Source organism: Herpailurus yagouaroundi, unplaced genomic scaffold (assembly GCF_014898765.1).
Source record: "Herpailurus yagouaroundi ecotype Mexico unplaced genomic scaffold, PumYag 140, whole genome shotgun sequence".
NCBI classification, from domain to species: domain Eukaryota; kingdom Metazoa; phylum Chordata; class Mammalia; order Carnivora; family Felidae; genus Herpailurus; species Herpailurus yagouaroundi.
Window position 1 is genome coordinate 74,202,929 of NW_024412395.1, and position 12,077 is coordinate 74,215,005.

General features: G+C 38.1%; 1 long non-coding RNA gene across 1 annotated transcript in view; it reads right to left on the reverse strand.

Annotated features, from left to right (window-relative positions):
- LOC121030285 (uncharacterized) overlaps positions 1 to 7,876 on the reverse strand; it is a 121,117-nt gene extending 113,241 nt beyond the window's left edge. The window contains exons 1-2 of the long non-coding RNA XR_005790157.1: positions 7,700 to 7,876; positions 7,402 to 7,489 (exon numbers count right to left, since the gene is read on the reverse strand). This is a non-coding gene — a long non-coding RNA (uncharacterized LOC121030285). The remainder of the gene's footprint in view (positions 1 to 7,401; positions 7,490 to 7,699) is intronic.
- Positions 7,877 to 12,077: the final 4,201 nt, after the last annotated feature.

Here is a 12,077-nt window from a genome sequence, read left to right on the forward strand (position 1 = left end):
ACACACACATACACACACACATATATACAATTTTCTTTTTCTTTATGAGTATTATTTTCCCAGAGATAGTCACTCCCTGACTTTGGTGTTACTTGGCCAATAGTTGGATTAAAAAACTCCCCAACCAGATCCCTAGCACCACCAGCCTGGCAGTGTGCAACTAGCCCAGATGGGCCACACCACCCCACAGTGAATCCCGCCCCTAGGAGGGGGGAAGAGAAGGCACACACCAGTCTGACTGTGGCCCCAGCGGTGGGGCTGGGGGCAGACATCAGGTCGGACTGCGGCCCCACCCACCAACACAAGTTATTCAAGACAGCACAGGGGAAGTGCGCCACAGTCCCGCACCACTCCAGGGACTATCCAAAATGACGAAACAGAAGAATTCCCCTCAAAAAAAAAAGTCCAGAAAATAACGACAGCTAACGAACTGATCAAAAACGATTTAAACATATAACAAAGTGAATTTAGAATAATAGTCATAAAATTAATCTCTGGGCTTGAAAACAGTATAAAAACAGCAGAGAATCTATTGCTACAGAGATCAAGAGACTAAGGAACATCCAGGAGGAGCTAAAAAATGCTATTAATGAGCTGCAAAATAAAATGGAGATGACCACAGCTCGGATTGAAGAGGCAGAGGGGACAATAGGTGAACTAGAAGATAAAATTATGGAAAAAGAAGAAGCTGAGAAAAAGAAAGATAAAAAAAAAATCCAGGAGTATGAGGGGAAAATTAGAGAACTAAGTGATTCACTAAAGAGAAATAACCTGGGGCGCCTGGGTGGCTCAGTCGGTTAAGTGTCGAACTTTAGCTCAGGTCACGATCTTGCGGTCCGTGAGTTCGAGCCCTGCATCGGGCTCTGGGCTGATGGCTCAGAGCCTGGAGCCTGCTTCCGATTAGTGCCTCCCTCTCTCTCTGCCCCTCCCCTGCTCATGCTGTGTCTCTGTCTCAAAAATAAATAAATGTTAAAAAAAAAATTAAAAAAAAAAAAAGAGAAATAATCTAAGCATAATTGGTATTCCAGAGGAGGAAGAGAGAGGGAAAGGTGCTGAAGGGGTAACTGAAGAAATAATAGCTGAGAACTTCCCTGATCTGAGGAAGGAAAAAGGCATTGAAATCCAAGAGGCACAGAGAACTCCCTTCAGACATAACTTGAATTGATCTTCGGCACAACATATCATAGTGAAACTGGCAAAATACAAGGATAAAGAGAAAATTCTGAAAGCAGCTAGGGATAAACATGCTCTAACATATAAAGGGAGACCTATAAGACTCGTGACCGATCTCTCTACTGAAACTTGGCAGGCCAGAAAGGAATGGCAGGAGATCTTTAATGTGATGAACAGAAAAAAATATACAGCCGAGAATCCTTTATCCAGCAAGTCTGTCATTTAGAATAGAAGGAGAGATAAAGGTTTTCCCAAACAAACAAACAAAAAACTGAAGGAATTCGTCACCACTAAACCAGCCCTACAAGAGATCCTAAGGGGGATGCTGTGAGACAAAGTACCAGAGACATCGCTACAAGCATGAAACCTATGGACACCACAATGACTTTAACCCGTATCTTTCTATAATAACACTGAATGTAAATGGACTAAATGTGCCAACCAAAATACATAGGGTATCAGAATGGATAAAAAAACAAGACCCATCTATTTGCTATCTACAAGAGACTCATTTTAGACCTGTGAAAACCTTCAGATTGAGAGTGAGGGGATGGAGAACTATTTATCATGCCACTGGAAGTCAAAAGAAAGCTGGAGTAGCCATACTTATATCAGACAAAGTAGACTTTAAATTAAAGGCTATAACAAGAGATGAAGAAGGGCATTATATAATAATCACAGGGTCCATCCATCAGAAAGAGTTAACAATTATAAATGTCTATGTGCCGAATACAGGAGGCCCCAGATGTATAAAACAATTACAAACATAAGCAACCTTATTGATAAGAATGTGGTAATTGCAGGGGACTTTAACACCCCACTTACAGAAATGGATAGATCATCTAGACACACGGTCAATAAAGAAACAAGGGCCCTGAATGATACATTGGATCAGATGGACTTGACAGATCTATTTAGAACTCTGCATCCCAAAGCAACAGAATATACCATCTTCTCGAGTGCACATGGAACATTCTCCAAGATAGATCATATACTGGGTCACAAAACAGCCCTTCATAAGTTTACAAGAATTGAAATCATACCATGCACACTTTCAGACGACAATGCTATGAAGCTTGAAATCAACCACAGGAAAAAGTCTGGAAAATCTCCAAAAGCACGGAGGTTAAAGAACACCCTACTAAAGAATGAGTGGGTCAACCAGGCAATTAGAGAAGAAATTAAAAAATATATAGAAACAAACAAAAATGAAAATACAACAATCCAAACGCTTTGGGACTCAGCGAAGGCAGTCCTGAGAGGAAAATACATTGCAATCCAGGCCTATCTCAAGAAACAAGAAAAATCCCAAATACAAAATCTAACAGCACACCTAAAGGAAATAGAAGCAGAACAGCAAAGACAGCCTAAACCCAGCAGAAGAAGAGAAAGAATAAAGATAAGAGCAGAAATAAACAATATAGAATCTTAAAAAACTTAGAGCAGATCAACGAAACCAAGAGTTGGTTTTTTGAAAAAATAAACAAAATTGACAAACCTCTAGCCAGGCTTCTCAAAAAGAAAAGGGAGATGACCCAAATAGATAAAATCATGAATGAAAATGGAATTATTACAACCCATCCCTCAGAGTTACAAGCAATTATCAGGGAATACTATGAAAAATTATATACCAACAAACTGGACAACCTGGAAGCAATGGACAAATTCCTAAACACCCACACTCTTCCAAAACTCAATCAGGAAGATAGAAAGCTTGAACAGACCCATAACCAGCAAAGAAATTGAATCAGTTATCAAAAATCTCCCAAAAAATAAGAGTCCAGGACCAGATGGCTTCCCAGGGGAGTTCTACCAGATATTTAAAGCAGGGATAATACCTATCCTTCTCAAGCTATTCCAAAAAAATAGAAAGGGAAGGAAAACTTCCTGACTTATTCTATGAAGCCAGTATTACTTTGATCCCTAAACCAGACAGAGACTCGGCCAAAAAAGAGTACAGGCAAATATCCCTGATGAATATGGATGCAAAAATTCTCAATAAGATACTAGCAAATCGAATTCAACAGCATATAAAAAGAATTATTCACCATGATCAAGTGGGATTCATTCCTGGGATGCAGGGCTGGTTCAACATTCGCAAATCAATCAACATGATACATCACATTAATAAAAGATAAGAACCATATGATCCTGTCAATCGATGCAGAAAAGGCATTTGACAAAATTCAGGATCCTTTCTTAATAAAAACCCTCAAGAAAGTCGGGATAGAAGGAACATACTTAAAGATCATAAAATTCATTTATGAAAAGCCCACAGCTAACATTATCCTCAATGGGGAAAAACTGAGAGCTTTCCCCCTGAGGTCAGGAACACAACAGAGAAGTCCACTCTCACCTCTGTTCTTTAACATAGTGTTGGAAGTTCTAGCATCAGCAATCAGACAACAAAAGGAAATCAAAGGAATCAACATTGGCAAAGATGAAGTTAAGCTTTCATTTTTTGCAGATGACATGATATTATACATGGAAAATCTGACAGACTCCACCAGAAGTCTGCTAAGAACTGATACATGAATTTAGCAAAGTTGCAGGATACAAAATCAATGTACAGAAATCAGTTGCATTCTTACAAACTAATAATGAAGCAACAGAAAGGCAAATAAAGAAACTGATCCCATTCCCAATTGGACAAGAAGCATAAAATACCTAGGGATAAGTCTAACCAAAGATGTAAAAGATCTGTATGCTGAAAACTATAGAAAGCTTATGAAGGAAATTGAAGAAGATATAAATAAATGGAAAAACATTCTGTCCTCATGGACTGGAAGAATAAATATTGTCAAAATGTCACTACCCAAAGCTATCTACACATTCAATGCAATCCCAATCAAAATTGCACTAGCATTCTTCTCGAAACTAGAACAAGCAATCCTAAAATTCATATGGAACCACAAAAGGCCCCGAATAGCCAAAGTAATTTTGAAGAAGACCAAAGCAGGAGGCATCACAATCCCAGACTTTGGCCTCTACTACAAAGCTGTAATCATCAAGACAGCATGGTATTGGCACAAAAACAGACACATAGACCAATGGAATAGAATAGAAACCCCAGAACTAGACCCACAAACGTATGGCCAACTCATCTTTGACAAAGCAGGAAAGAACATCCAATGGAAAAAAGACAGTCTCTTTAACAAATGGTGCTGGGAGAACTGGACAGCAACATGCAGAAGGTTGAAACTAGACCACTTTCTCACACCATTCACAAAAATAAACTCAAAATGGATAAAGGACCTGAATGTGAGACAGGAAACCATCAAAACCCTAGAGGAGAAAGCAGGACAAGACCTCTCTGACCTCAGCCGTAGCAATCTCTTACTTGACACATCCCCAAAGGCAAGGGAATTAAAAGCAAAAATGAACTACTGGGACCTTAGGAAGATAAAAAGCTTCTGCACAGCAAAGGAAACAACCAACAAAACTAAAAGGCAACCAACGGAATGGGAAAAGATATTTGCAAATGACATATCGGACACAGGGCTAGTCTCCAAAATCTATAAAGAGCTCACCAAACTCCACACCCGAAAAACAAATAACCCAGTGAAGAAATGGGCAGAAAACATGAATAGACACTTCTCTAAAGAAGACATCCGGATGGCCAACAGGCACATGAAAAGATGCTCAACGTCGCTCCTCATCAGGGAAATACAAATCAAAACCACACTCAGATATCACCTCACGCCAGTCAGAGTGGCCAAAATGAACAAATCAGGAGACTATAGATGCTGGACAGATGTGGGGAAACGGGAACCCTCTTGCACTGTTGGTGGGAATGCAAACTGGTGCAGCCACTCTGGAAAACAGTGTGGAGGTTCCTTAGAAAATTAAAAATAGACCTACCCTATGACCCAGCAATAGCACTGCTAGGAATTTACCCAAGGGATACAGGAGTACTGATGTATAGGGGCACTTGTACCCCAATGTTTATAGCAGCACTCTCAACAATAGCCAAATGATGGAAAGAGCCGAAATGTCCATCAACTGATGGATGGATAAAGAAATTGTGGTTTATATACACAATGGAGTACTACATGGCAATGAGAAAGAATGAAATATGGCCTTTTGTAGCAACATGGATGGAACTGGAGAGTGTTATGCTAAGTGAAATAAGTCATACAGAGAAAGACAGATACCATATGGGTTCACTCTTATGTGGATCCTGAGAAACTTAACAGAAACCCATGGGGGAGGGGAAGGAAAAAAAAAAAGAGGTTAGAGTGGGAGAGAGCCAAAGCATAAGAGACTGTTAAAAACTGAGAACAAACTGAGGGTTGATGGGGGGGTGGGAGGGAGGGGAGGGTGGGTGATGGGTATTAAGGAGGGCACCTTTTGGGATGAGCACTGGGTGTTGTATGGAAACCAATATGACACTAAATTTCATATATTGAAAATAAATAAATAAATAAATAAATAAATACCCAGCTGATAGATCTCAAACTAGGCATAAGATGGGTGGCTGGATGGGATGATTTTAAAAAGCTCTTGAAACATGAAATTCTATGATACATCAGATATCTGGCACTGTAATGTGGACAGGACAAGACATTTTAAGTCATATTGTATGGATAACCTGGTCTATGAATGATCGGTCATCTATTCATCATATAAGCCTAATGTCCATGACTCTCAGTCCCTGTTTGCAAAATATGAAAAATAATGCTGCTTCTCTGTTGTGATACTATGTTGACAGAATACAAAGCACACACTAGAAATGAATTATATTTCTACCCTTTATTAAATAAATGCTAACTAAAGAAGATTTTAGATACCTGGCATTTTTAAGATATTGAAATATAATTTTTAAGACAGTGAAACACAATCACCTACCCGATTAATCAGATAATGGAAAACACATACACAAGTCCACAAACCCTCTCAACAACAGCATTACTTTCAAGGATTATTGAAATAGTGCATTTCCATGTCCTTCCTTCTTTGGTAATGGCCCAATTTTGAAAATAACAATGGTTTCCTTATCATTAACATTACTACTTCAGGTTCTTACTGCAATTTTTATTATTGAATAGACCAATTCCATGTTATATAATATGAGGATTCATACAGAAATTTCAAAATGTGGCTCTGTATTTTATGGACTGGTTTCCCTTGGAAATATCTATTGTCCTTATTGTTTTTAAGATCTTGCAGCTAGAGTCTAAGATTATGTGGTTGATCTATTCATCTCCTTTGGTTTGATGTTCAGTGGCATATCTGCTTATCAGCATAGCATTTATTCTCACTGACAACACTGAATAGTCATTGGCCTGTCACTTTATGGGTCCAAAAAAAATGTGTGATCTGATTAAAGTCACAGAAGCTGTACTGAATAACAGATACACAATAACCAACCATATCATTACATGATATCAAAACAACTTTCTCTAGTAATATAGGAAATCTTCCTGGATATCCTTTTACAAAAATTGGTAAAGTTCTTATATATTAGAATAAAATTTCACTCAAGAATATTGTTAATCTTCAAAGGGTAGAGAGTGCTTGTTATTTAATAATGTATTTTTAAAATTATTTATTCTTTGAGAGAGAGAGAGAGAGAGAGAGAGAGAGATTGGGGCAGGGTGTGGAGAGGGGCAGGGTGTGGAGAGGGGCAGAGAAAGAGATAAAATCCCAAGCAAGCTCTGTTCTGTCAGAGTGGAACCTGATATGGGGCTAAAACTCACAAACAGTGAGATCATGACTTTAGCCAAAATCAAGAGCTAGATGCTTAATCGCCTGAGCCACCCAGGTGCCCCTGATTTAGTTGTTATTTCAATTATCAGAATCACTAAAAGGAATATATTGGGCTGCTTCCAGGGACAAAACTCTCAAAAACCTTAGTAAAGAAGCGCTTTGAATTAGTAAAAAATGAATTACTGGTTGGCAGAAGGAAAGCAAAATTTAAGAGATGTTGTATTATTGTAATAATGCTATCATGTAATTTAATTCTCAGAATAGGCACTATTAACCCTACTTTCACAGATAAAGAAACTGAGACACAGAAAGGCTGAAGTAACTCACCAAGGACCAACCCAGCACTAAGTGCTGGACCTGGGATTCAAACTCACTGAACGTGTTTCTGGAATCCATCCTTTTAAACTCCATACAGCCTCATATTTGGGTCACAAAACTTAGACCACAAAATAAACACACAAACATCTCCCCAGCTTCCTGGCACAGAATAATATTTAGTGAATGTAAATCTAAGCTTACCTTTAGGATGCATAAGAATCAAAGCTTCTTTCAATGAGTATAATCTTCTACTATGGAGATTTTTGTGGCCAAGGCTCCTTTATAGTTTCTGAAAATAGGAGAAATTAATTGTTGGAAAGATAAGTAGTTAAAGAATTGTAGTTTCTGGTCTGACATGCAAATAGCTAATATCCTCACAAGAAAACAGATAAGCAAAATTCAACAACTCTCCTGAGACTCTTAGAGAATTGAGAATTGAGGCAAACTAGTGCCCAAAATCTGGAAGAGAGACCAGCAGATCCAGAGAATCACAGCTTACCAGAAGCAAAACCCAGAAGCAGCAGCCTGCAGCTGAAGCCAACATCAGTAGGCCAAATTTATTGATAATTGATCAATTGGTGTGGACTCAGGCTAGTTCAGAGTGAAAAGCTCCAAAGACATCCAATAGTAGGGGCCCCCACATTCTTGTGAGTTTTGCCTCCAGCTGGCCTATTGCTCTCACTGTAAAAAATAGAGAAAAATCCCTCTGTACTTGAGACAGAAGGAGAAGAAAAGTAACCATATATTCAGAGCTCTCCAATCTTCTTAATAAGGCCCACCCTCAAGAAAACTTGTTTACCAGAGCTTAACCTGCTGAGGTTTACTAAAGATTAATCAACCTGAGGGAAGATAAATACCCAACTCAGGTTCATTTAAAGACTGACACCTGGGGTGCCTGGGTCGCTTAGTCGGTTAGGCGTCCAACTCTTGATTTTGGCTCAGGTCATGATCTCACAGTTCCTGAGATTGAGCCCTGTGTGGGGGCTGCACTGACAGCATGGAGCCTGCTTGAGAATCTCCCTTTCTCTCTGCCTCTCCTTTCTCCCTCTCCCCAAATAAATAAACATTAATTAAAAAAAAAAGACATATCTAATCATAGGACTATAGCATGCTTCCCTTCCCTCACACCTTACCGCTGCATCAATAGGGCCCCAGTGTAATAACAAGGGATTGTGGCTAGAAGAACTGCAAGCCTCAGACTCCATTTAAGGAATCTTTCAAAAACTTCAAAGAGAAGAGTCAGAAACAAGGATGCTAGAGGGAATTGTAGACTCTGACAGTACAGCCCCCACAAACAATAAATGTGGCCTAACTCGTATCCAATTAAAAACAAACAACCAAAATTCACACTAAAGACCTATATACCTCAATTCTTTTTACCTGATATACAGTTACAAATATGGTAGACATTACTCTCATTATATCATTAATCACTTTAATGTGAGTGGTCTAAATATACCAATTCAAAGAGACTGTCAAGGCAGATTAATAAAAACAAGACCCAACTATAAGTTGTCTACAACAAAGGTAAGTGGTTGAGCTCCGGATTCTTGTTCTTCAAGGAAAAGTTACTAATTAATTAATCCTTCTTAATTCTGACCTTTACTCTCAAATTATTTCAGTGTTTTTACACCTAGTGTATCTCTTAAAATAGGTTGCTTTGCTAATAACAGAAACCCAGCTCAAAGTGATTTAAGCAAATAAAGGGAAAATTCCAGATCATGTAATTCATTTGTTCAAAACCTCAGGTCTGGGCTCAACCCAGAGCTCAAATCGTATCACAAGCTGGTTTCTCTATTTCTCCAATACACTTCCTCTATATGATTTCATTCTCAGATGGGCTTCAAGACAGCTGCTAGAAGTGCCCAGGTTTAAAGCCAATCAAAATAGTGAGATGCTTTCCCCACATGTGGAACCAAACTCATTTTGTTTTATTGTTCTCACTGGCTTTGTTGCCATCTTAAGCCCAGCATGGTAGCCTGAAAAATGCAATGTACTGTGCGGATCTGGATGTATGTGAAGTAAATGCCACAAAAAAACATGTGAGCTAGGAGGAACTGATGTGTGATCTCCTGGAGGGAAAAGCAGGTACAGTTACCAGGACAGGAGTGTTTGAGATACATGCCCTCTATGTGTAGTTGAAATAAAAACTCAAGTCTTTTGTGTACATTGTACTAAAATTTGCTCATTGTTCCTTTCTACATGGTTTCTAACATATTACTGGAAAAATGAACTAATTTACATTAAACCATACTGAACTGAAAGAAATGAGCTAAAATAAAGTGAAGAGGTGACTGTTAAAAATTCCTCCCAAATGCATGAGTTTGTAGGTAGTAACACTGGGAAAGATTACAATACTAAACTGGTCTTTCACCCTATCCCTCAGTGGAAAATGAGCAACAATTTAAACACCATCAAGTAATTATCATCTGAAGTCGGAGAGTCTTTTCCTACTACATCTGATTTTAAAGTTGACAAATGAATAGATTTGGTTCATTTGTTTTTGAGTGTTTTGTCATGATGCTACCACTTTATGCTGTAAAAGTTCTATGTAATAATAATAAATCTTTCACAAAGAAAATATATGGAGAAAAATTATAAGTCCTCTAGAAACATCTCTTGACATTTTTAGGATGAGATTCAAATCAGGTTCACCCACTTGCCTATTTAGGCATGACCTTTTCATATTGAGAGATTATATCATATAAGTTACTGTACTTCAGAGATGCCTAATTAAAATGTTTCACAAAAAGCACAAAAATAGGAATAAAAAGAGAAAAAAAGGAATGCAGGGTAAACATATATTTTGATTTCTTCATTTTTTTAATCGAATTAATCACTTTCATGTAAGGTCTGTTTTTGTTTCTGAAGTGAAGCATAAGCATACTTTCCATACTGGACATTAAGTCATGTGATGTAGAAAGACTTTTGTTACACTAAACACACCAAAGAGGTACTCTGAATCAGAAAAAGAGCCAAATGTATTTGAAAAAAAATAACTGTCTTGCTTAAAGACTGAACTTCCTGAACGTTTATAAGCCTCAAAAAAATGTCACAACTTTACTCTCAAACACCCATGCTGCCAAAGGTTAAAAACATACCAAATCCATAAGATGGAAACATTTTGGGAAGAAAGTTATTAGCAAAGTCAGAAATTAATGTCAGTTGCACTTCCATTGTCATTTATAACCATTTGGTTAACATGAAGTATTCTTACTTTATTAATAACATTAACTAATATTTTAAAAAACACTAATTGTACAGTTTTGTATTTCTTATAAAGTTTCTAGCTATGGTGAACTTCATTTGATAATGTCAGTTTTGGAGAACATAACTAGGCTTAGTAACAACTTTATTTCATAATAAAACCATAAATAGTGCCAACAATATTTTATAAATTTTTTTTCTGGTTTCCAAACAAGCCCTATCTTGAACTAAAATTTACATTTTAGAAATGTATATTTTGATAATCTAAAATTACAAAATCAGTGAGTAGGCACCTAAACTTTATGCATGCTCTCTAAAACCCCCCAAACTAGGTTGCAAATACAGATTAAAATTTACAACCTTCAGGGTCTCCTGGGTGGCTTAGTCAGTTAAGTGTCCAATTCTTGATTTTGGCTCAGATCATGATCTGTTTGTGAGATCAAGCCCCATGTCAGGCTCTGCACTAACAGCTTGGAGCCTTCTAGGGATTCTCTCTTTCCCTCTCTCTGCCCCTCCCCAGCTCTCTCTCTCTCTCTCTCAAAATAAATAAATAAACATTTAAAAATATTTACAGGGGCGCCTGGGTGGCTCAGTCGGTTGAGTGTCCAACTTCGGCTCAGGTTATGATCTCACAGCTTGTGAGTTTGAGCCCTGCGTTGGGCTCTGTGCTGACAGCTTGGAGCCTGGAGCCTGCTTCAGATTCTCTATCTCACCCTCTCTCTATCCCTAACCCACTTGCATTCTGTCTCTGTCTCAAAAATAAACACTAAAAAAAATAAAAAATAAAAATATTTACAGTCATCAGTGTTTATTATGTGGCTGGTCATGGGATATCACAACTATTTGTTCTACAGAGGCTACTACGTGGCCCCTGCATTTGTTCCTCTAGTACTTTCTCACCCCTCCAGCCAGCCTGACCTCTGACCTTCCATCTTCCCCAGAAATCAAAACCTATTAGGATAGCTGTCTTAGTTCAGACTGAAACAACAACAACAACAACAACAACAACAACAACAACAACAACAAATCAGCAAAGACTGGGTAGCTTAAAGAACATTCATTTATTTCTCACAGTTCTGGAGACTATGATGTCTAACACCCACTTGCCAACAACAGATTCTGCATCTGGTGAGGGCCCATGTCCTGATTCATAGACAGGTGAGTTTCTTCTGTTTTGTCTTTGCTATGGCAAAAGGAATAAGAGCACTCTTGGGTCTGTTTTATAAGTCCACTAATCCCACTCATGAGGGCTCCACTCCCATGACTTAATCACCTCTCCAAGGCCCTACTGCTTCCTATCATGACAGTGAGATGGTATTTCAACATATGAATTTTGGGGGTTCAGTCCATAACAACCAACTCTCTAGTTTATGTGTCAGACTCTATCCATTCTACATAGGGGAGATAGAGTCATGTTCCAGAAATATAGTTTCAGGGAATCTAATCCTATTGGAGGATGATCAGAGAGTACTCAAAGAAGAGTGTTCATACAGATAACCTAATATCTCAATATATCTCACTAAAATCTTACTAGAACAAGGTATAAAGTCCATGAGTTAAGCTATACCAGAGCAAAACTGCAGTTCATAAACAGGTTTGATAAATTCAACAAGTAATGAAGATACCCTCCTTTCACATTTTTTTGGATGTAGAAGAATGGAAAAATAAGT